The sequence below is a fragment of the Bubalus bubalis genome, chromosome 7, assembly GCF_019923935.1.
Source record: "Bubalus bubalis isolate 160015118507 breed Murrah chromosome 7, NDDB_SH_1, whole genome shotgun sequence".
Lineage (NCBI taxonomy): Eukaryota > Metazoa > Chordata > Mammalia > Artiodactyla > Bovidae > Bubalus > Bubalus bubalis.
The window spans coordinates 101,786,105-101,808,179 of NC_059163.1; the positions used below are offsets into that span (position 1 = coordinate 101,786,105).

The 22,075-nt window shown below is 39.5% G+C and overlaps 1 protein-coding gene and 1 pseudogene across 10 annotated transcripts in view; one reads left to right on the forward strand and one right to left on the reverse strand.

Annotated features, from left to right (window-relative positions):
* The window catches only part of STPG2 (sperm tail PG-rich repeat containing 2), a 620,311-nt gene that overhangs the window by 251,630 nt on the left and 346,606 nt on the right, over nucleotides 1–22,075 (forward strand). The gene's annotated exons all lie outside the window — the stretch shown is intronic.
* LOC102409824 lies at nucleotides 20,238–21,278 on the reverse strand (annotated as a pseudogene).

A 22,075-nucleotide genomic window follows, 5' to 3' on the forward strand; every position in this document is an offset into this window, starting at 1 on the left:
TGTTCTGACTGCTCCATCAACTTGCAATTCCCTCTCTCGCTCTTTCAGGCCTCCCTATTCTTTGATACGTAACAATATGGAAATCAGGCCAATTAATAACCCTAAAATAGCCTGTAAGAGTTCAAGTGAAAGGAAATATTACATCCCTCACTTTAAATCAAAAGCTAGAAATGATCAGGTTTAGTGAGAAAGGCATGTTTGAAAGCTGAGATAGGCTGATATGATATAATATTGTTGCATATAATCACTGTGCTATGCCTTAAATCTCTATGACTTATTAGTTTTAAGTTGCGTACCCTTAAATAACCCTTAAATAAATAAGAGGAGAGATGTTAATCTCTCCTCTTATCCCATTCCCAGTCCCTAGTCACCACCATTTTACTCTTTTTTTTTGGAGTTTGACTTTAGATTTCCACATGTAAGTGATATCAATACAGTATTTTTCTTTCTCTCTCTGACTTATCTTAGTATAATGTCATTGAAGTCCATCTATGTTATTATTACAAGTGGCAAGATTTCCTTCTTTCTTGTAGTTGAACAATATTCCATTGTTTGTGTGTGGCATGGGCCACATCGCCTATATCTTTACCTTTTCATGAGCACTTAAGGTTGTATTCCTATTTTGGCTAATGTGAATAGTACTGCAGTAAATATGGGAGTGCTTGTATCTCTTCAATAGTGGAGCAGCTCTTTATACAGATTTCTTAAACACAGAATGTGACATTACAAAGCATTCAACATGTACAATATATAATAGCAAGCTTGGAAAGTACATAGTGGCAAATCCTCATGGAATCTAAAATAAGTATAATAAATCATGACTTTATAATTGCATATATATCTTTGTAGTAGATCAAAGCACTATGTGTTCAAAAATTTTTCACATTTCATCTGTAACAACAAAATATTTTGCTTATTAAATGATATGGTGACTTCAAGGAAAAAACAACTGTTTTACAAATTTATATAATCCTCAGTTATAATTCATGAAGATGTTTAGCTTCAGTGAGTGAACTGAAAGTTGCTCAATCGTATCCAACTGTTTGTGACCCCATGGACTATAGCCCACCAGGCTCTTCTGTCCATGAAATTCTCTAGGCCAGAATACTGGAGTGGATAGCCTTTCCTTTCTACAGAGGATCTTCCCAGCATAGGGATCGAATCGGGGTCTCCTGAATCACAGGCGGGTTCTTTACCAACTGAGCTCCAAGGGAAGCCCTTGGACCTTCAAATCTGAATGAAGCTAATCAAATTAAATCTTAACAAAAATGTGTGAAAATTTTAGGCAAATATAATACAACTTTAAGTGGTCAGCTTTGCCTTCTAATGGAAGAAGTTGTCTCAGTAGTTAGGAGGCTTCTTATTACTGGAGGTCTCTATTCATGAACTGAATGACTTAACTTTCAGGAATGCTTTGGGATAGATTTCTGCAGAGTGGGAAGTTGGATTTGAGAAACTTTAAGCCCCCCACCCCTTTGCACTGTGTCCAAGTCTAACAATTCTCTAGATTATGAGCAGGCAGCTAGTATAAGGGCTTCCCAGGTGGTGCAGTGGTAAACAATCCACCTGCCGATGCAAGAGACACAAGAGATGCAGCTTCAACCCTTGGGTTGAGAAGATCCCCTGGAATAGGAAATGGCAACCCACTCCAGTATTCTTGCCTAGAAAATCCCATGGAAGAGGAGTCCAGTGGGCTACAGTCCATGGGGTCACAAAGAGTTAGACATGGCTGAGCACGTGCATGCATGTGGCTAGTATACAAGAATGTAAATTATACAAGAATGTAAATTATAATGTGATTGTAATACAAGAATGTAAATATTATATAAATTATATAAGATTATAAATTATAATGTGATTATAATGAGATTATTTATGAAGGAAATTTAAATTTATAGAGAATAAGGGTAAATAATACCATCTCTAATCTGTATTCAAAATTTTAGGACTTTTTTCCTAAAGACATCATATTAAATATTTCATTTTCACCTATATAATATAGGTCTAATTCCATTTTTGTCACTAATGTCATTGATAATAATAGGTCTTGAATAGGAATCACTTTTAGCAAGAACAGTAATTTATCAACACTTCATAGTGTCAACAGACACTTTTCAAAATACTTTTTATATATTAACTAGTTTAATTTTCACAACAATCCTATAGTTACCACACTCTACAGAAAAAGTAACCAAATCTTAGTTTATGTTACTTGCCTAAACTCATACATTTCGAAGCTAGCAGGCATTCAAATATAAGATGTTGGCCCATGGACCTGTGCTTTTAACTGCTGTTTTCTAAGTATAGTTTTAATTAATAAATTGACATTAAATTTATAAATCCTTTTGTTATGAGCCTGATTAGAATGAATTCTTTCTCATTCCTTGGGGTTTTTATATGCCTGTATATATACATATATAAATGATCAAATAGAACATATAAAGGTGAGTCAGTTGTAAGATAGAGACTCTATGAATAGTATGAGGTAGGTCAGTCCCTAGGCAATAATTTAACTTGACTTTATAAACAGAGTTTCTGAGGATGACATGCAGCCCCCTGATACAGTTTGAAGTGTAGACATCATCTTCATTTCCTGGTACCTTTTGCATTCCTTTGTATATAAGGGAAATGTATTTATAACTGAAGGATGAAGGAAGATCTCAGGGGAGAAGAGGATTAGAAGAAAAGCAGAAGAAAATGAAATGTATGATAATGCATCTGTTCTCAATATGCTTCTTGGACCAGGTTTTAGTTCCTATGGCAAGAGGAGTAAGAACTAGAAATGAGATTTTCATGAAAGATAGGTAAGATCTGGAATAAAGGCATTTCTAGAAAGATTTAAAAAGCAACATGAGACTCTAGGTCCAAGCAGTATTGCTTTAGGGACCAAAATGTGATAAAATGTCGACGTGTTGTTGAAGACACCCTTCTCCTTCAGGGAATATTTCATTAGGATGGGAAGGTGGAGCAGGATCTACATTGTTAACAAGCACCCCGACTAAGTCTAATGCAAGTGAGTTAGGATTTATCATTTCTCAACGTGTCACAGTTATCTTATTTAGGATTCGTCATATGTTTTCTTAAGTCATCCATAATTTTGAGTTATTTTCTAATTATTGAGTATGGAATTCTTACCCATATCTGTAGGTCCCAGCTCAAGCTAACAAAATGAGAGTGTTCCTATTCATTCTATTTGTTTTCCTGTATACTTCCCCCTTGGGCCTTAAGACAAACTGAAGCAATACCAAGAAACTTAATATATCGATATTAAACCAGGTTCTCCAGAAACAGACCCAGAGATAAGAATTAAAATTATTAATTAAGGAGATATCTATGAGAAATTGGTAAAAGATTGGGAAAAACAGGAATTGGAAGGGGTGGAAGCCCAGCAGAAATGCAGTCTATGGCAAAGTCCTACAGAGGGAAGCCTAAGTTTAGCCTGATCACCAAGGGAATAAGGGTCTTCCCTGGTGGCTCAGACAGTAAAGCATCTGCCTGCATTGTGGGAGACCTGGGTTCGATCCCTGAGTTGGGAAGAGCCCTGGGAGAAGGAAATGGCAACCCACTCCAGTATTCTGGCCTGGAAAATTCCATGGACAGAAGAGCCTGGTGGGCTACAGCCCATTGGGTCGCAAAGAGTTGGACACAACTGTGAGCGACTTTCACTTCACTTCAGTAAGTTCTTACATTATGATAGACATCACGATAATCACTTTCAAAGCAAGGCCTAATTTGAGACTCCAAGGGGACACTTGCAATGCAAGGTATACCTAAAAGCTGTCCTGTTCAGAAGCAAAAGTACTGACACTTTCATACTTGTATGTCTATCAGCCATTGATTAAGGGCTGCCTTGGGGGCAGATAAAATCCCATGTACATCGGGATCTCTGAGCTTATAGGCAAACTGGGCTCCTGACAGCATTCTTCTGAAAAAGAGCCATAGATGCTGTCTGCTGTAAGAAAAAGTACACAGTAGTTGGAAATGTGTAAAATGTACTAACAACAATCAGAAATCTGGACAGAGCACTGACTTTATCAGCTTACCTGAAGTTTATTTTTTATTTTTATTTTCATTGACTTAACTGTCTTTTTATCATCAGGTTTTTTTAAAAACATTTTTAATTGGAGGATAATTGCTTTACAATGTTGTGTTGGTTTCTCCCATACAACAACGTGAGTATGCGTATATCTCCTCCCTCTTGAGCCTGCCTCCTCTGTGCCATCCCACCCCTCTAGCTCATCACACAGCACTGGGCCGAGACCCCTGTGTTATGCAGCAGCCTCCACTAGCTCTCTCACATGCATGGTCGTGGATATACATCAGTGCTGTCGTGCCAGTTTGTCCCACCCTCTCCTTCCCCCTCTGTGTAAAAAATCAACAACTCTTGTAAGGTTGTACTCTGGCCAGCCACTGTGCTGGATACAATGATTTTGGAAATGCAAAAGGAAATTCAATTTAATCGAATATTTGTAAGCTGAGTTAATTCACAATTTCTCTTTTTTAAGGCTTTTTCTTTTTTTTAGGACTGGACCTTTAAAGGAATTTAACAAAATGCACCTTAGAAAGTCCAAAATTAATAACCTAAGCATGGGGGTTGCTAGACTAATCCATTGATTGATATTTAAGATAAATATAAAAAGTATTTATGTTATTCCACTTTATCAGAATACTGTAAGTTACTGAAGTAAAGCAAATTTTGTCAGCAAAAGTAAAGCAAATTGTACTGGACAGACTTTGCATTTTATGATGCCAATTATTTGATATGATTCTTTCCTTCTTCCATTAATGGATTCATTCTTCCAATAAATGTAGTGAGCAGCTAATTTGCACCAGGCAGTAACTGAATTTCTGAAAGTAAATAGAAAAAAGATATTTCCTGCATTGTGTGTGTGTGTGTGTGTGTGTGCGCACGCGCGTGCGCGTGCGCACGCAAGCATGCTCAGTCATGTCTGACTCTTTGCAACGCCATGGACTGGGATTTTCCAGGCAAGAGTACTGTAGTGGGTTGCCATTTCCTACTCCAGGAGGTCTTTCCAACTCTGAAATCCAAACCCACATCTCCTGTGTTGGCAGGCGGATTCTTTCCCACTGCGCCATTAATAGAGTTTAAAATACAAGCTTTTTAAAGGTGATATGGTGGCACAGTGGTAAAGAATCTTCTTGCCAGTGCAGGAGACATGAGTTCAATCTCTGGGTTGGAAAGATCCCTGGAGAAGAAAATGGCAACCTACTCTAATATTCTTGCCCAGGGAATCCCACGAACAGAGGAGCCTAGTGGGCTATAAAACATGGGGTTGCAAAGAGTCAGACATGACTTAGATACTGAAGTACAACAAACAACATGCAATTATAATTTATATTTTACAAATTTGTAATTTTAAATCATGTTTATCATTAATTTTTAAATATTTGAGTTACTTTTTTTCTATTCATTAGAACATAAGTAAAAATATTTTCTGACAGTATTTTAGCATTTAATAAAAAGCACACACTTGTACTCACCATGAAAAACAAAATATATTGGTTTTAAATATCAATAATGCATTATATGTCCATAAGGGCTACTATATCCTGTTACTATTTTTGTATCTTTATGAACTAATATTTATATGTTGTGATAATTAAACAGTGTATTTGTTCTTTCTTGAACACATTCTATTGAAAGTAACTTGATGTACTAGGATAAAAATAAACTCTAGATTCTGACAGAATGCATTCTAATTGGGGCTTATTTATGAGCTAAATGACCCTAAGCAAGTATCTCACTTTTCCCTTCCTATGTCTTTAATATGAGCATTCATCTCATTCTTAATGTGACCAATGTAGTCCTTATGTATGGGAAAAGAGAGCACCTTTGATTAATTCAGAAACTATGACCAATATCTTTAATTCATGTTTCTTTTTTGAAGATTTTGTTTGGTCTTCATGCTATATTTCATTTCAGTTTTATTTTATTTTTTTACTTTACAATATTGTATTGGTTTTGCTGTACATTGACATGAATCTGCTATGGGTGTACATGTGTTCCCCATCCTGAACCCTCCTCCCACCTCTCTCCCTATCCCATTCCTCTGGGTCATCCCAGTGCACCAGCCCTGAGCACTCTGTATCATGCATTGAACCTGGACTGGTGATTTGTTTCACATGTGATAATTTACATGTTTCAATGTCATTCTCTCATATCATCCAACCCTTTCCCTCACCCACAGAGTCCAAAAGACTGTTCTATACATCTGTGTCTCTTTTGCTGTCTCGAACACAGGGTTGTCTTTACCATCTTTCTAAATTCCATATATATATATATATATATATATATATATGTTAGTATACTGTATTGGTGTTTTCCTTTCTGGCTTACTTCACTCTGTATAATAGGCTCCAGTTTCATCCACCTCATTAGAATTGATTTAAATGTATTCTTTTTAATGGCTGAGTAATACTCCAATGTGTATATGTACCACAGCTTTCTTATCCATTTGTCTGCTGATGGACATCTAGGTTGCTTCCATGTCCTGGCTATTATAAACAGTGCTGCGATGAACATTGGGGTACATGTGTCTCTATCCCTTCTGGTTTCCTCGGTGTGTATGCCCAGCAGTGGGATTGCTGGGTCATAAGGCAGTTCTATTTCCAGTTTTTTAAGGAATCTCCACACTCTTCTCCATAGTGGCTGTACTGGTTTGCATTCCCACCAACAGTGTAAGAGGGTTCCCTTTTCTCCACACCCTCTCCAGCATTTATTACTTGTAGACTTTTGGATCGCAGCCATTCTGACTGGTGTGAAATGGTACCTTATAGTGGTTTTGATTTGCATTTCTCTGATAATGAGTGATGTTGAGCATCTTTTCATGTGTTTGTTAGCCATCTCTATGTCTTCTTTGGAGAAATATCTGTTTAGTTCTTTGGCCCACTTTTTGATCAGGTTGTTTATTTTTCTGGAATTGAGCTGCAGGAGTTGCTTGTATATTTTTGAGATTAATTCTTTGTCAGTTGCTTCATTTGCTATTATTTTCTCCCATTCTGAAGGCTGTCTTTTCACCTTGCTTATAGTTTCTTTTGTTGTGCAGAAGCTTTTAATTTTAATTAGATCCCATTTGTTTATTTTTGCTTTTATTTTCAATATTCTGGGAGGTGGTCATAGAGGATCCTGCTGTGGTTTATGTCAGAGAGTGTTTTGCCTATGTTTTCCTCTAGCAGTTTTATAGTTTCTGGTCTTACATTTAGATCTTTAATCCATTTTGAATTTATTTTTGTGTGTGGTGTTAGAAAGTGTTCTAGTGTCATTCTTTTACAAGTGGTTGCCCAGTTTTCCCAGCACCACTTGTTAAAGAGATTGTCTTTTCTCCATTGTATATTCTTGCTCCCTTTGTCAAAGATAAGGTGTCCGTAGGTGCGTGGATTTATCTCTGGGCTTTCTATTTTGTTCCATTGATCTATATGTCTGTCTTTGTGCCAGTACCATACTGTCTTGATAACTGTGGCTTTGTAGTAGAGCCTGAAGTCAGGCAGGTTGATTCCTCCAGTTCCATTCTTCTTTCTCAAGATCGCTTTGGCTATTCGAGGTTTTTTGTATTTCCATACAAATTGTGAAATTATTTGTTCTAGCTCTGTGAAGAATGCTGTTGGTAGCTTGATAGGGATTGCATTGAATCTAGAGATTGCTTTGGGTAGTATACTCATTTTCACTATATTGATTCTTCTCATCCATGAACATGGCATATTTCTCCATCTGTTAGTATCCTCTTTGATTTCTTTCACCAGTGTTTTAAGGTTTTCTATATATAATGGCACCCCATTCCAGTACTCTTGCCTGGAAAATCCCATGGACGGAGGGGCCTGGTGGGCTGCAGTCCATGGGGTCGCTAGGAGTCGGACACGACTGAGCAACTTCACTTTCACTTTTCACTTTCATGCATTGGAGAAGGAAATGGCAACCCACTCCAGTGTTCTTGCCTGGAGAATCCCAGGGATGGGGGAGCCTGGTGAGCCGCCGTCTCTGGGGTCACACAGAGTCAGACATGACTGAAGTGACTTAGCAGCAGCAGCAGCATATATAGGTCTTTAGTTTGTTTAGGTAGATATACTCCTAACTATTTTGTTCTTTTTGTTGCAATGGTGAATGGAATTGTTCCCTTAATTTCTCTTTCTGTTTTCTCATTGTTAGTGTATAGGAATTCAAGGGATTTCTGTGTGTTGATTTTATATCCTGCAACTTTACTATATTCATTGATTAGTTCTAGTAATTTTCTGGTGGAGTCTTTAGGGTTTTCTATGTAGAGGATCATGTCATCTGCAAACAGTGAGAGTTTTACTTCTTCTTTTCCAATCTGGATTCCTTTTATTTCTTTTTCCACTCTGATTGCTGTGGCCAAACTTCCAAAACTATGTTGAATAGTAGTGGTGAGGGTAGGCACCCTTGTCTTGTTCCTGACTTTAGAGGAAATGCTTTCAATTTATCACCATTGAGGATAATGTTAACTGTGGGTTTGTCAGATATAGCTTTTATTATATTGAGGTATGTTCCTTCTATTCCTGCTTTCTGGAGAGTTTTTTTTTTATCATAAATGGATGTTGAATTTTGTCAAAGGCTTTCTCTGCATCTATTGAGATAATCATATGGTTTTTATTTTTCAATTTGTTAATGTAGTGTATTACATTGATTGATTTACAGATATTGAAGAATCCATGCATCTCTGGGATAAAACCCACTTGGTCATGATGTATGATCTTTTTAATATGTTGTTGGATACTGTTTGTCAGAATTTTGTTAAGGATTTTTTCATCTACGTTCATCAGTGATATTGGCCTGTAGTTTTGTTTTGTTTTTTTTTTTTGTGGCATCTTTGTCTGATTTTGGTATTAGGGTGATGGTGGCCTCATAGAATGAGTTTGGAAGTTTACCTTCATCTGCAATTTTCTGGAAGAGTTTGAGTAGGATAGGTGTTAGCTCTTCTCTAAATTTTTGGTAGAATTCAGCTGTGAAGCCGTCTGGACCTGGGCTTTTGTTTGTTGGAAGATTTCTGATTACAGTTTCAATTTCTGTGCTTGTAATGGGTCTGTTAAGATTTTCTATTTCTTCCTGGTCCAGTTTTGGAAAGTTGTACTTTTCTAAGAATTTGTCCATTTCTTCCAAGTTGTCCATTTTATTTGCATATCGTTGCTGGTAATAGTCTCTTATGATCCTTTGTGTTTCTGTGTTGTCTGTTGTGATCTCTCCATTTTCATTTCTAATTTTATTGATTTGATTTTTCTCCCTTTGTTTCTTGATGAGTCTGGCTAATGGTTTGTTAATTTTATTTATCTTCTCAATGAACCAGCTTTTGGCTTTGTTGGTTTTTGCTATGGTCTCTTTTGTTCCTTTTGCATTTATATCTGCCCTAATTTTTAAGATTTCTTTCCTTCTATTAACCCTGGGGTTCTTCATTTTTTCCTTTTCTAATTGCTTTAGGTGTAGAGTTATGTTATTTATTTGACTTTTTTCTTGTTTCTTGAGGTAAGCCTATATTGCTATGACCCTTCCCTTTAGCACTGCTTTTACAGTGTCCCATAGGTTTTGGGTTGTTGTTTTCATTTTCATTCATTTCTGTGCATATTTTAATTTCTTTTTTGATTTCTTCTGTGATTTGTTGGTTATTCTGCAGCGTGTTGTTCAGCCTCCATATATTGTAATTTTTAATAGTTTTTTTCCTTTAATCTTACTGCATTGTGGCCAGAAAAGATGCTTGCAATGATTTCAAGTTTTTTAAATTTACCAAGGTTAGATATGTGGCCCAGGATGTGATCTATCATGGAGAAGGTTCCGTGTGTGCTTGAGAAAAAGGTGAAATTCATTGTTTTGGGGTGAAATGGCCTATAGATATCAATTAGGTCTAACTAGTCTATTGTATCATTTAAAGTTTGTGTTTCCTTGTTAATTTTCTTTTTAGTTGATCTATCCATAGGTGTGAGTGGGATATTAAAGTCTCACACTATTATTGTGTTATTGTTAATTTCTCTTTTCATACTTGTTAGCATTTATCTTACATATTGTGGTGCTCCTATGTTGGATGCATATATATATTTATAATTGTTATATCTTCTTCTTGGATTGATCCTTTGATCATTATGTAGTGACCTTCTTTGTCTCTTTTCACAGCCTTTGTTTTAAAGTCTATTTTATCTGATATGTTTGCTTTCTTTTAGTCTCTATTTGCATGGAATATCTTTTTCCAGCCCTTCGCTTTCAGTCTGTATGTGTCCCTTGTTTTGAGGTGGGTCTCTTGTAGACAACATATATAGGGGTCTTGTTTTTGTATCCATTCAGCCAGTCTTTGTCTTTTGGTTGGGGCATTCAACCCATTTACTTTTAAGGTAGTTATTGATAAGTATGATCCCATTGCCACTTACTTTCTTGTTTTGGGTTCAAGTTTATACACCCTTTCTGTGTTTTCTGTCTAGAGAAGATCCTTTAGCATTTGTTGGAGAGCTGGTTTGGTGGTGCTGAATTCTCTCAGCTTTTGCTTGTCTGTAAAGCTTTTGATTTCTCCTTCATATTTGAATGAGATCCTTGCTGGGTACAGTAATCTGGGCTGTAGGTTATTTTCTTTCATTGCTTTAAGTATGTCCTGCCATTCCCTTCTGGCATGAAGAGTTTCTATTGAAAGATCAGCTGTTATCCTTATGGGTATTCCCTTGTGTGTTATTTGTTGTTTCCCCCTTGCTGTTTTTACTATTTGTTCTTTGAGTTTGATCTTTGTTAATTTGATTAATATGTGTCTTGGGGTGTTTTACCTTGGGTTTTGAGACTCTCTGGGTTTCTTGGACTTGGGTGATTATTTCCTTCCCCATTTTAGGGACATTTTCAACTATTATCTTAAGTATTTTCTCATGGTCTTTCTTTTTGTCTTCTTTTTCTGGGACTCCTATGATTCGAATGTTGAGGCATTTAACATTGTCCCAGAGGTCTCTGAGGTTGTCCTCATTTCTTTTAATTCTTTTTTCTTTTTTCCTCTCTGTTTCATTTATTTCTACCATTCTATCTTCTACCTCACTTATCCTGTCTTCTGCCTCAATTATTCTACTGTTGGTTCCCGCCAGAGTGTTTTTGATCTCATTTATTGCATTATTCATTATATATTGACTCTTTTTTATTTCTTATAGGTCTTTGTTAAACCTTTCTTGCATCTTCTCAATCCTTGTCTCCAGGCTATTTATCTGTAACTCCAATTTGTTTTCAAGGTTTTGGATCATTTTCACTATCATTATTCTGAATTCTTTATCAGGTAGATTCCCCATCTCTTCCTCTTTTGTTTGATTTGGTGACATTTATCCTGTTCCTTTACCTGCCAGGTATTTCTCTGCCTTTTCATCTTGTTTATATTGCTGTGTTTGGGGTGGCCTTTCTGTATTCTGGCAGTTTGTGGTTTCTCTTTATTGTGGAGGTTCCTCACTGTGGGTGGGGTTGGACAGATGGCTTGTCAAGGTTTCCTGGTTAGGGAAGCTTGTGTTGGTGTTCTGGTAGATGGAGCTGGATTTCTTCTCTCTGGAGTGCAATGAAGTGTCCAGTAATGAGTTATGAGATGTCAGTGGGTTTGGTGTGACTTTGGGCAGCCTGTATCTTGGAGCTCAGGGCTATGTTCCTGTGTTGCTAGAGAATTTGCATGGTATGTCTTGCTCTGGAACTTGTTGGCCCTTGGGTGGTGCTTGGTTTCAGTGTAGGTATGGAGGTGTTTGATGAGCTCCTATTGATTAATGTTCCCTGGATTCAGAAGTTCTCAAATGTTCTCAGGATTTGGACTTAAGCCTCCTGCCTCTGGTTTTCAGTCTTATTCTTACAGTAGCCTCAAGACTTCTCCGTCTATACAACACTGATGATAAAACATCTCGGTTAATGATGAAAAGTTTCTCCACAGTAGGGACACCGAGAGAGGTACACAGAGTTACATGGAGAAGAGAAGATGGAGGAGGGAGCTAGAGGTGACCAGGAGGAGAAGAGGGGGAATCAAAAGGGGAGAGAGCAAGCTAGCCAGTAATCACTTCCCTATGTCCCAAGCTAGCCAGTAATCACTTCCCTATGTCCTCTCCACAGTCTGGATCCCTCAGAGGTGTTCACAGAGTTACACAGAGAAGAGAAGAGGGAGGAAGGAGACAGAGGTGGCCAGGAAAATAAAAGGGGGGAATTGAAAGAGACAGATCCAGCCAGTAATCAGTTCCTAAAGTGTTCTCCACAACCCGGAACACACAAAGAGATTCACAGAGTTGGGTAGAGAAGAAAAGGGGGAGGGAGGAGATAGAGGCAGCCTGGTGGAGAAAAAGAGTCAAAAGGGGGAAAGAGCAATCAGGCCAGTGATCTCACTCCCAAGTAAAAATGGGTACTGAAGATTTGTTTCTTAAAGGTACAAAATTGATAACAAATACCAAAAAGCAAAGATTAAAAATCTAGAGTAGAGGTTAGATTCTCAAAAATACAATATTAAAAAAAAGTCACAAAAATTATAATATATATATATATGAAGTTTGCTTTAAAAATAGGGTCTCTTTTTGGCAAGGTAATAGTAGGTTATAAAAATGAAAATTAAAGGAGTAATAGGGGACTTAAAAATGAAAAAATTTTTTTTCAAATAAAAAAATGATAATAGTAAAAATATATCTAGGACTTTCTCTGGAGCTGTTGTGGACAATGTGGGGTCAGTTCATTTTCAGATAGTTCCTTGGTCCAGCTTGTATTTCTCAAGATGTATAGGCCCCTTCCTATGTAGTCTGTGCTAACTACAGAGTTTTAATCTATTGCACCTGTTACTTCCAAAGTAGTTCCCTCTGTTTATTTTAGCTTCTACTGTTTGCTGGTCTCTTCAGTGTCTGATTTCCACCCTGACATGGGGGTGGTGGTGGTCACTTTTTTTAGGCTCACTTGTTCAGTCGTGCTGTGTGGAGGGAGGAACACTGCAAACAAATATCACTGGCGTGTGCTCACAGTGATTCAGCCATACTGGGTTTGCCCCCACTCACAGTGTGTGTGCTTTCCCAGTCTACACTGCTCAGGGTCTAGGCTGCTCTGGCAGGAACTGTCTGATGCTGGCCCTGGGTTTCATGCACTCCCCAGGTCAAAGCCGCTCAGGTTCAGGTTCTCGGATACTCCACAAAGGTGCAGACTTGGTTGGGCCAGCATTTTGTGCCCGTCCCAGGTCCAAGCAGCTCAGGTGACCAGGTGCTTGGCGAGCACAGTTGCCCCCAGTTGAAGGCTGTGACTTATCGCCTCCCCCATCCCAGCTGCTCGGTTTTCTGGGTGTACAACAGGCACGCATTCTCAGGTGTGCTCTGTGTCTCTTCTGGAGAGCTGATCTCTGGCTCTGACCCTCCCGGGGGAGGTCGACCATCCAGAATCCCAAGAAGTCTTGGTTAGCAGTGAAGTCTGCTAGCAGTTTGGTATAGGATGCCTATGGGGCTGCGATTGCCCACTTCCAGCTCTGGCTGCCCTTGCCTGCCTGTCTCTGGAGGGGGTGGGCCGGTCCTCAGCCAGCTAGCTCTGCTCAGTCCTTTGTTCTGTGAGTGGGCCTGGTGGTGGCTTCAGTTCATTTCAGTTCAGTCGTGCCCGACTCTTTGTGACCCCATGAATTGCAGCACACCAGGCCTCCCTGTCTGTCACCAGCTCCCAGAGTTTATCCAAACTCATGTCCATTGAGTCGGTGATGCCATCAAACCATCTCATCCTCTGTCATCCCCTTCTCCTGCCCCCAATCCCTCCCAGTATAAGGGTCTTTTCCAATGAGTCAACTCTTCGCATGAGGTGGCCAAAGTATTGGCGTTTCAGCTTCAGCATCATTCCTTCCAAAGAACACCCAGGACTCATCTCCTTTAAGATGGACTGATTGGATCTCCTTGCAGTTCAAGGGCCTCTCCACACACCACAGTTCAAAAGCATCAATCCTTCAGCCCTCAGCTTTCATCACAGTCCAACTCTCACATCCACACATGACCACTGGAAAAACCATAGCCCTGACCAGACGGACCTTTGTTGGCAAAGTAATGTGTCAGCTTTTTAATATGCTATCTTGGTTGGTCATAACTTTCCTTCCAAGGAGTAAGCATCTTTTAATTTCCTGGCTGCAATCACCATCTGCAGTGATTTTGGAGCCCCCAAAAATAAAGTCTAACACTGTTTCCCCATCTGTTTGCCATGAAGTAATGGGACCAGATGCCATGATCTTCGTTTTCTGAATGTTGAGCTTTAAGCCAACTTTTTCACTCTCCCCTTTCACTTTCATCAAGAAGATTTTTAGTTCCTCTTCACTTTCTGCCATAAGGGTGGTCTCACCTGCATATCTCAGGTTATTGATATTTCTCCCAGCAATCTTGATTCCAGCTTGTGCTTTTTCTAGCCCAGGGTTTCTCATGATGTACTCTGCATAGAAGTTAAATAAGCAGGGTGCCAATATACAGCCTTGACGAACTCCTTTTCCTATTTGGAACCAGTCTGTTGTTCCATGTCCAGTTCTAACTGTTGCTTCCTGACCTGCATACAGATTTCTCAAGAGGCAGGTCAGGTGGTCTGGGATTCCCATCTCTTTCAGAATTCTCCACAGTTTATTGTGATCCACACAGTCAAAGGCTTTGGCATAGTCAATAAAGCAGAAATAGATGTTTTTCTGGAACTCTCTTGCTTTTTCCACGACCCAGCAGATGTTGGCAATTTGATCTCTGGTTCCTCTGCCTTCTCTAAATCCAGCTTGAACATCTGGAAGTTCGCGGTTCATGTATTGCTGAAGCCTGGCTTAGAGAATTTTGAGCTTTACTTTACTAGCATGTGAGATGAATGCAATTGTGTGGTAGTTTGAGCATTCTTTGGCATTGCCTTTCTTTGGGATTGGAATGCAAACTGACCTTTTCCAGTCCTGTGGCCACTGCTGAGTTTTCCAAATTTGCTGGCAGATTGAGTGCAGCACTTTAACAGCATCATCTTTCAGGATGTTAAAGAGCTCAACTGGAATTCCATCACCTCCATTAGCTTTGTTCATAGTGATGCTTTCTAAGGCCCACTTGACTTCACATTCTAGGATGTCTGGCTCTAGGTGAGTGATCACACCATCATGATTATCTGGGTCATGAAGATCTTTTTTGTATAGTTCTTCAGTGTATTCTTGCCACCTCTTCTTAATATCTTTTGCTTCTATTAGGCCCATACCATTTGTGTCCTTTATTAAGCCCATCTTTGCATGAAATGTTCCATTGATATCTCTAATTTTCTTGAAGAGATCTCTAGTCTTTCCCATTCTGTTGTTTTCCTCTATTTGTTTGCATTGATTGCTGAGGAAGGCTTTCTTGTCTCTCCTCGCTATCCTTCGGAACTCTGCATTCAAATGGGAATATCTTTCCTTTTCTCCTTTGTGTTTTGCTTCTCTTCTTTTCACAGCTATTTGTAAGGCCTCCTCAGAGAACCATTTTGCTTTTTTGCATTTCTTTTCCATGGGGATGGTCTTGATCCCTGTCTCCTGTACAATGTCATGAACCTCTGTGCATAGTTCATCAGGCACTCTGTCTATCAGATCTAGTCCCTTAATTCTCTTTCTCACTTCCACTGTGTTAGGGCTTTTCACGGAATAGCTATAGCACAGTCTGGGTTGCTATCTCAAGCTAAAACCCTCAGATTTCCCTCGGGGCATTCATGCTTGGTCCTTACCCTCAGCAATGCAGCCCGCACCTCCCTGTCCATCCCCCACTTGCTAGTAGGGATGCAGGCGTCTGGGCTGCTGCTCCTCTGGGAGTTGCTGTTAGGCACGTAATCTGTGGGTTTTAATTATTTATTTATTTTTCCTCCTGATTATTTTGCCCTCTGAGATTCCAAAGCTTGCCACAGACCCGCCAGAGAGAGTGTTCCCTGGTGTTTGGAAACGTCTCTCTTTTTTAAGCCTCCCTTCCGAGGACATATCTGTCCCTACATCTTTTGTCTCTATTTTTTATATTTTGTCCTACCTCCTTTCAAAGACAATGGGGTGCCTTCTGGGTGCCTGATATCCTCTGCTAGCATTCAGAAGTTGTTTTGTGGAATTTGCTCAGGATTCAAATGTTCTTTTGATGAATTTGTGGGGGAGAAAGTGGTCTTCCTTCCTATTCCTCCACCATCTTAGGACTGCTTCCCAAAGTCTTCTTAAGGTATATTCTTTTTTATGATGTCTTGTGGGTCTAAACATTATACATTACTAGTGTGTTTGTTTTTTATTGCTGTATATAACAAATTATCACAAACTCAGTGGCTTAAACCAAACCCCTTTATTAGCCCACAGTTCTGTTGGTCAGAAGTCTGGACATCTCATTGAGGTTATATGGTTAACCTCTCAAAAAGGTTGAAAAATCAGTGTTGGTGAAACTAGACTCTTACTTTAAGGTTCCAGGGAAATATCTGTCCCCACATTCATTCAAGCTGTTGACTGAATTAAGGCCTTCATGGTTTTAGGATTGGGGGTCCCTGTTTCTTTGCTACAGTCAACCAGTGGGCTACTCTGAGCTCTGGTTGAATGCAACCTGCCTGCATACCTTGGCACATGGCTTCCTCTATCCTTAAGCTAGGAGAGGCATATCAAAATCTTACTGTGCTTCAGATATTTGACTGATTCATCTACCACTAGGTAGAGAAAACTCTACTTTTAAAGGACTCACCTAATTGGGTCACGTTCATCCAATAATCCAGAGAAGGCAGTGGCACCCCACTCCGGTACTCTTGCCTGGAAAATCCCATGGACGGAGGAGCCTGGTGGGCTGCAGTCCGTGGGTTGCAATGAGTTGAACATGACTGAGCGACTTCACTTTCACTTTTCACTTTCATGCATTGGAGAAGGACATGGCAACCCACTCCAGTGTTCTTGCCTGGAGAATCCCAGGGACGGGGGAGCCTGGGGGGCTGCCGTCTCTGGGGTTGCACAGAGCCGGACACGACTGAAGTGACTTAGCAGCAGCAGCAACATCCAATAATCTCCATATTTTAAGATCAATTGTTGTTTAGTTTCTAAGTTGTGTCTAACTCTTTGAGACCCCGTGGACTGTAGCTGTCCAGGCCCCTCGGTCCATGGGATTTTCCAGGCAAGAACACTAGAGTAGGTTGCCATTTCCTTCTCTAGGGGATCTTCCCGACCCATGGATCGAACCCACATTGCCTGCATTGGCAAGCAGATTCTTTACCACTGATCCACCAGGGAAGATCTATTGACTGATACTTCAATTACATCAACAAAAATTCCTTCATAGTAGTTGACAGATTAGTGCTTGTTTCGTTAACCAGGAGATAGGAATCTTGGAATGATATATTTAAAATTCTGCTTATCAGAATTAGTTTACTCAATATAGTGAACACATTCCTCACTTTTTCCTTCTTTTGATGTCATTATATCTCTAATTTATTTGTATATAGGACTTGACATTTCTCCATTAGTGCTGGTTAAGACATTTTAGTTATTTGATTTTTGTGTTTTTTCCCTTCCATATTTCACTTGTGTTTTAAATTTTAAATATTGACAGTGATTGTTCAGCACTTGAAAATTATCATTCAATTGTATTTTAGCTTCCATTGTTTCTGTATAGAATTCAGAATCACCTAAATATTGTCCATCTAACTATTGCTTCCTTGAAGATAATGTATATTTGTTTTCAAGATAGTTTAAATATGTTTCTTTTTCTTCGGTTTATAACAGTTTTACTATGATGAACCTAGGTATGATTTTCTATATATTTATCCTGATACATATATACGCTGTTTTTTGAGTTTATGCCTTGATGTCTCCCCCCCACCCCAAATTTGGAAAGTTCTGTCAAACGAACAAATATATTTTTTGCTTCCAGGAGTTTAAAGGCAGAAATGGAAAATAGGTAGAAGAAAATATTAAAAATGTATAAACAAATTTATAGATTATTTTTAAGTGAGCTGTAAATATATTGAACAAATTAATGTTATCTGATCATCTTAACCATTTTAAGTGTATAGTTCTGTGGTATTAAATACATCCATTTCTTCAACCATTATTGCCATCCATCTTCAGAACTCTTTCCATCTTTTAAAACTGAAACTCTGTAGTCATTAAACAATTACTCCCATTGTCCCTCCCACAGCATCTACAAATCTGAGACTTGAGGGGAAATGGATGTCTTCCGCAGTATATACTATGGGCATGTGAATCTTAAAGAAGAAAGAAAAAAGAAACAAATCTGGGGGTTTGAATATGAGCTCCATCTGTTGTAATTTTACTTCTGAGTAGGACTTCCCTGGTGGCTTAGACAGTAAAGCATCTGCCTACAATGCGGGAGACCCGGATTCAATCCCTGGGTTGGGAAGATCCTCTAGAGAAGGAAATGGCCACCCACTCCAGTACTCTTTGCTGGAAAATCCTATGGATGGAGGAGGGTGGTAGGCTACAGTCCATGGGGTCGCAAAGAATAGGACATGACTGAGCAATTTCACTTCCCTTCAGTACCAGCTATGTCACTGGCCAGATTACTAACCCTGGGTTCCTGTCTAGCTTACATGTTCATCACAGCTTGTGTTGTCTTGTTGGTTGAAAGAAATCAGAATGCACCAGACACAAGTTATACTAGTCCTTGAAAGACCATTGCAAAATGAAAAGAATGTTCTGAGAATAATGTGATATTAGCATTAGGGTTGGGGAGAAGTGTAAGAGTACAGGATATTGAATAAAGCGCATTTTCTTGATTTGAAGATGCCATAGAGTGCCCAGCACAGTCAATAAGCAAACTCACATCATGCGATTTTGTGAAAATGAGTGTGAATAGAATTTCCTACAGTGTTTTGGAAAAGAGAAAAATACAATGTATACACAATGTCTAAACATTATAATACTTTCTAGTTTTCAACAGCAACATTAGAAACTATAAGACTGTGCACAATGCCTTTCAAATGCCCAGAGAAAACAATTTCTAATCCAGAATTCTCTTCTCACCCACAGGATCAATCTAGCATGAAGGTTAAAAAAAAGGAGGTTTTCAGATACACAGGTTCTCACCAAATTTATCTTCCCTAAACACTTTTTCAACAAATTACCAGAGGATGTGTACCCCCAGGCAAGGGTGCCATGAATGCAGAAGACACAAGATCCAGGATTCAATACAGAAAAAGGACGAAGGAATTCCCAGGATATTGCTACAGATAAATCCTAGAAGGCAGCCAAGCATCAGACCTTAGCAGAAGGGCAAAACAAGAGTAGTGTCTCCAGGAATAAAATGAATATTATAAGTTACCTGTTATGCTTGACTATAGAAGAGTTATAGATAATATTTTATATTATTGATAGGGTCTATAGGCATGCTAGGAGCTTCCCTGGTGGCTCAGATGATAAAGAATCTTGCAATGTGGGAGGCCTGGGTTCGATCCCTGGGTTGGGAAGATCCCCTGGAGGAGGGCATGGCAACCCACTCCAGTATTCTTGCCTGGAGAATCCCCACAGACTGAGGAGCCTGGTGGGCTGTGGTCCATGGGGTTGCAAAGAGTCAGACATGACTGAGTGACTAAGCACTGCACAGCATACGCATGCTAAATACATGGAAAAGCAAAGAAGAAAGAAAAGTTCTCGAAGAACTTAAAATGGACCAGGAAAGACAGTGAAATGAGTGGCACAGCTATGAACAATATTTGTGTATTCATAATATGAACACTAAATATCAGTTTTAAGTGGGTCTACCGATTATATCTAATTATTACAACGTTTTGGTCAGAAATTATAATTTTCAAGTCTTAATTTAACATGTTGAAAAGAGTCTGTCATGTCCGACTCTTTGAGACTCCATGGACTATACAGTCCATGGAATTCTCCAGGCCAGAATACTGAGTGGGTAGCTTTTCCCTTCTCCAGGGGATCTTCCTGAAACAGGAATCAAGCCCAGGTCTCCTGCATTGCAGGTGGATTCTTTACCAGCTGAGCTACTAAGGAAGCCCAATTTAACACATTAGTGGTGGTGGTCGTGGCGGCAGTGGCGGTTTAGTTGCTAAGTTGTGTCCAACTCTTGTGACCCCATGGACAGAGGAGCCTGACAGGTTACAGTCCATGGGATTCTCCAGGCAAGAATACTGGAGTGGGTTGCCATTTCTTTCTCCAAGGGATCTTCCCAACCCAGGAATCAAACCCCGGTCTCCTGAACTGTAGGCAGATTCTTTACCAACTGAGCTACAAGAGAAGTTTTGCATGTAATGATGGGCAAATTGGCAGCTATAATTCAGGGTCTGCAGAGGTGAAAAAATCCCGATACAAGTGTCTCCCTCCAAAGGTCAGGGTCCCTGGTGCTTGCCCACGTCCAGATCCGGACCAGACAAACTCAGCTCTGGGGCAGATTTCTCCTTCAGCACTAAGAGGATCTGGCTTGCAGGCATAATGTCGGAGGAGCGCTTTCTAACGCCCGTGTCAGCAGCGTCCCTTTCATTCCCGAGGTCAGCTCTGGACTCTTGCTGCTTCAACAAGATGCTGCCTTCCTTCTCCAAAGCTTGGAGGTAAAGTTCCATGAGCTGTCTGGACTGACGGGCTTCCTCTTTCTGGTCAAGCACCTGCTGGAGGGTGTTCTGGAGCCCCTAGACTACCACATGATTTTGGCCGAGTTCCTGAGGCAGCTCCGAACATGGGACATCAGTGAGCATCTGGAGCTCCTCCTTGGACATCAGGATGATGCTGGATAGGTCTTCCTTCAGCTGCCTGGCCATGTTCTTCCACTTCAGCCCTGCCCCCTGTCTGTTTCATCTCTGTGGAAGGACTCTTGGGTTATCCAAGCTGTACCTCCATCTGAATTGTGTGTACACTTCTCATTCCCAGCCAATGCCACAAACAGTATTGGCAGGAAGACACAGGAAGTAATCATTGTCATCCACTATGGTGCCATCCTCTTCCAGGACCAGGGTGACTGGCGCCTGGGACTTAACCATGGCCAGAATGTCACAAGCCTTGTTCCTCAGCTCCTCGAGGCATGAGGCCGCCATGCCGTGCTGTTCGCGGCTGTTGTTGCAGCGCAGCAGACATTGCTTTAGAGCCCAGATCTCGCTGGGTTCTGGAGCTGCAGGGCTACTGGCCACCTCCATTCTCTTCAGGGTGGGACCAGACTGACACGGAGAAGTCAGGTAGTCTGGGGCGCTGGCGTCTTCCTCAACTCCACCCCCCACGGCATGCTGGGAAATGGAGCTGAGCAACCAGGGAAGCCCAATTTAACACGTTAGGTTCAGATAATCCTGTTCCTAAAGCTTAATCATTTGCATGCAGTAGAGTACTACAGTTGAATACATGAAAAATATGTTTTAGTCAGATATAATATTCTTTTCAAGCAAGCCGTGTTGAATTTGTGGAGCAGATCCTTTTCAGAAATGCTACACTGTTCTAAAATTAAATTAAAATTCAAACACTTGGAACATAGAAATTAACTCAATTTATATTAGAAGATATAATAAAAGATTTTACATAGTTCAATGTAGGATAATTGTTATATAAAGTGTATCTAGATGATTCTGCAAATTTATTAAAACTCAATACTGTATGATATGATAGTTTTATATGGTAGCTTTCCAGAAAGCTCATATTATCCAATTTGCTATAATTGTTGGAACTGCATTTCAATTAAACACTTAGCAATTTCCTTGTTCTTTTTGAAATATTTTGAAACCCATTAGTGTGTCAGTGACTTGGCATTGCTCTCTAATTGCAATAGATTTCGAGTGATAAAAATTGATTTTTTTGTAGCGTACTTTGTAGAGTCAGCATTGGTTACCTGAATACATTACAATTCTCTTAAAATATTATTTGATGTTGCTAGAAGGTTTCATTGTCTGAATTCAAGATTATATATGCAGATTATTCTTCACTGCAGAGTGATTTGTATTTTGAGGAAATGTAATGAAATGTGAAATCCTAGGAAATATTAGGATATTGAAAACATTTTAAAAGCCTCTTTACATATAAAGCTAAATTTTGCCATCATAGGTTCAGTGTATCTGTTAGCATTTTAGGGATCATAGATGTAATTTTTGTTATAAGTATATTACAAAGCAATAACAAATATTAAATTTATAATTTCAGAGGACAAACCTTTATCTAATTATAATCAGTAACTTCCACACCATGTA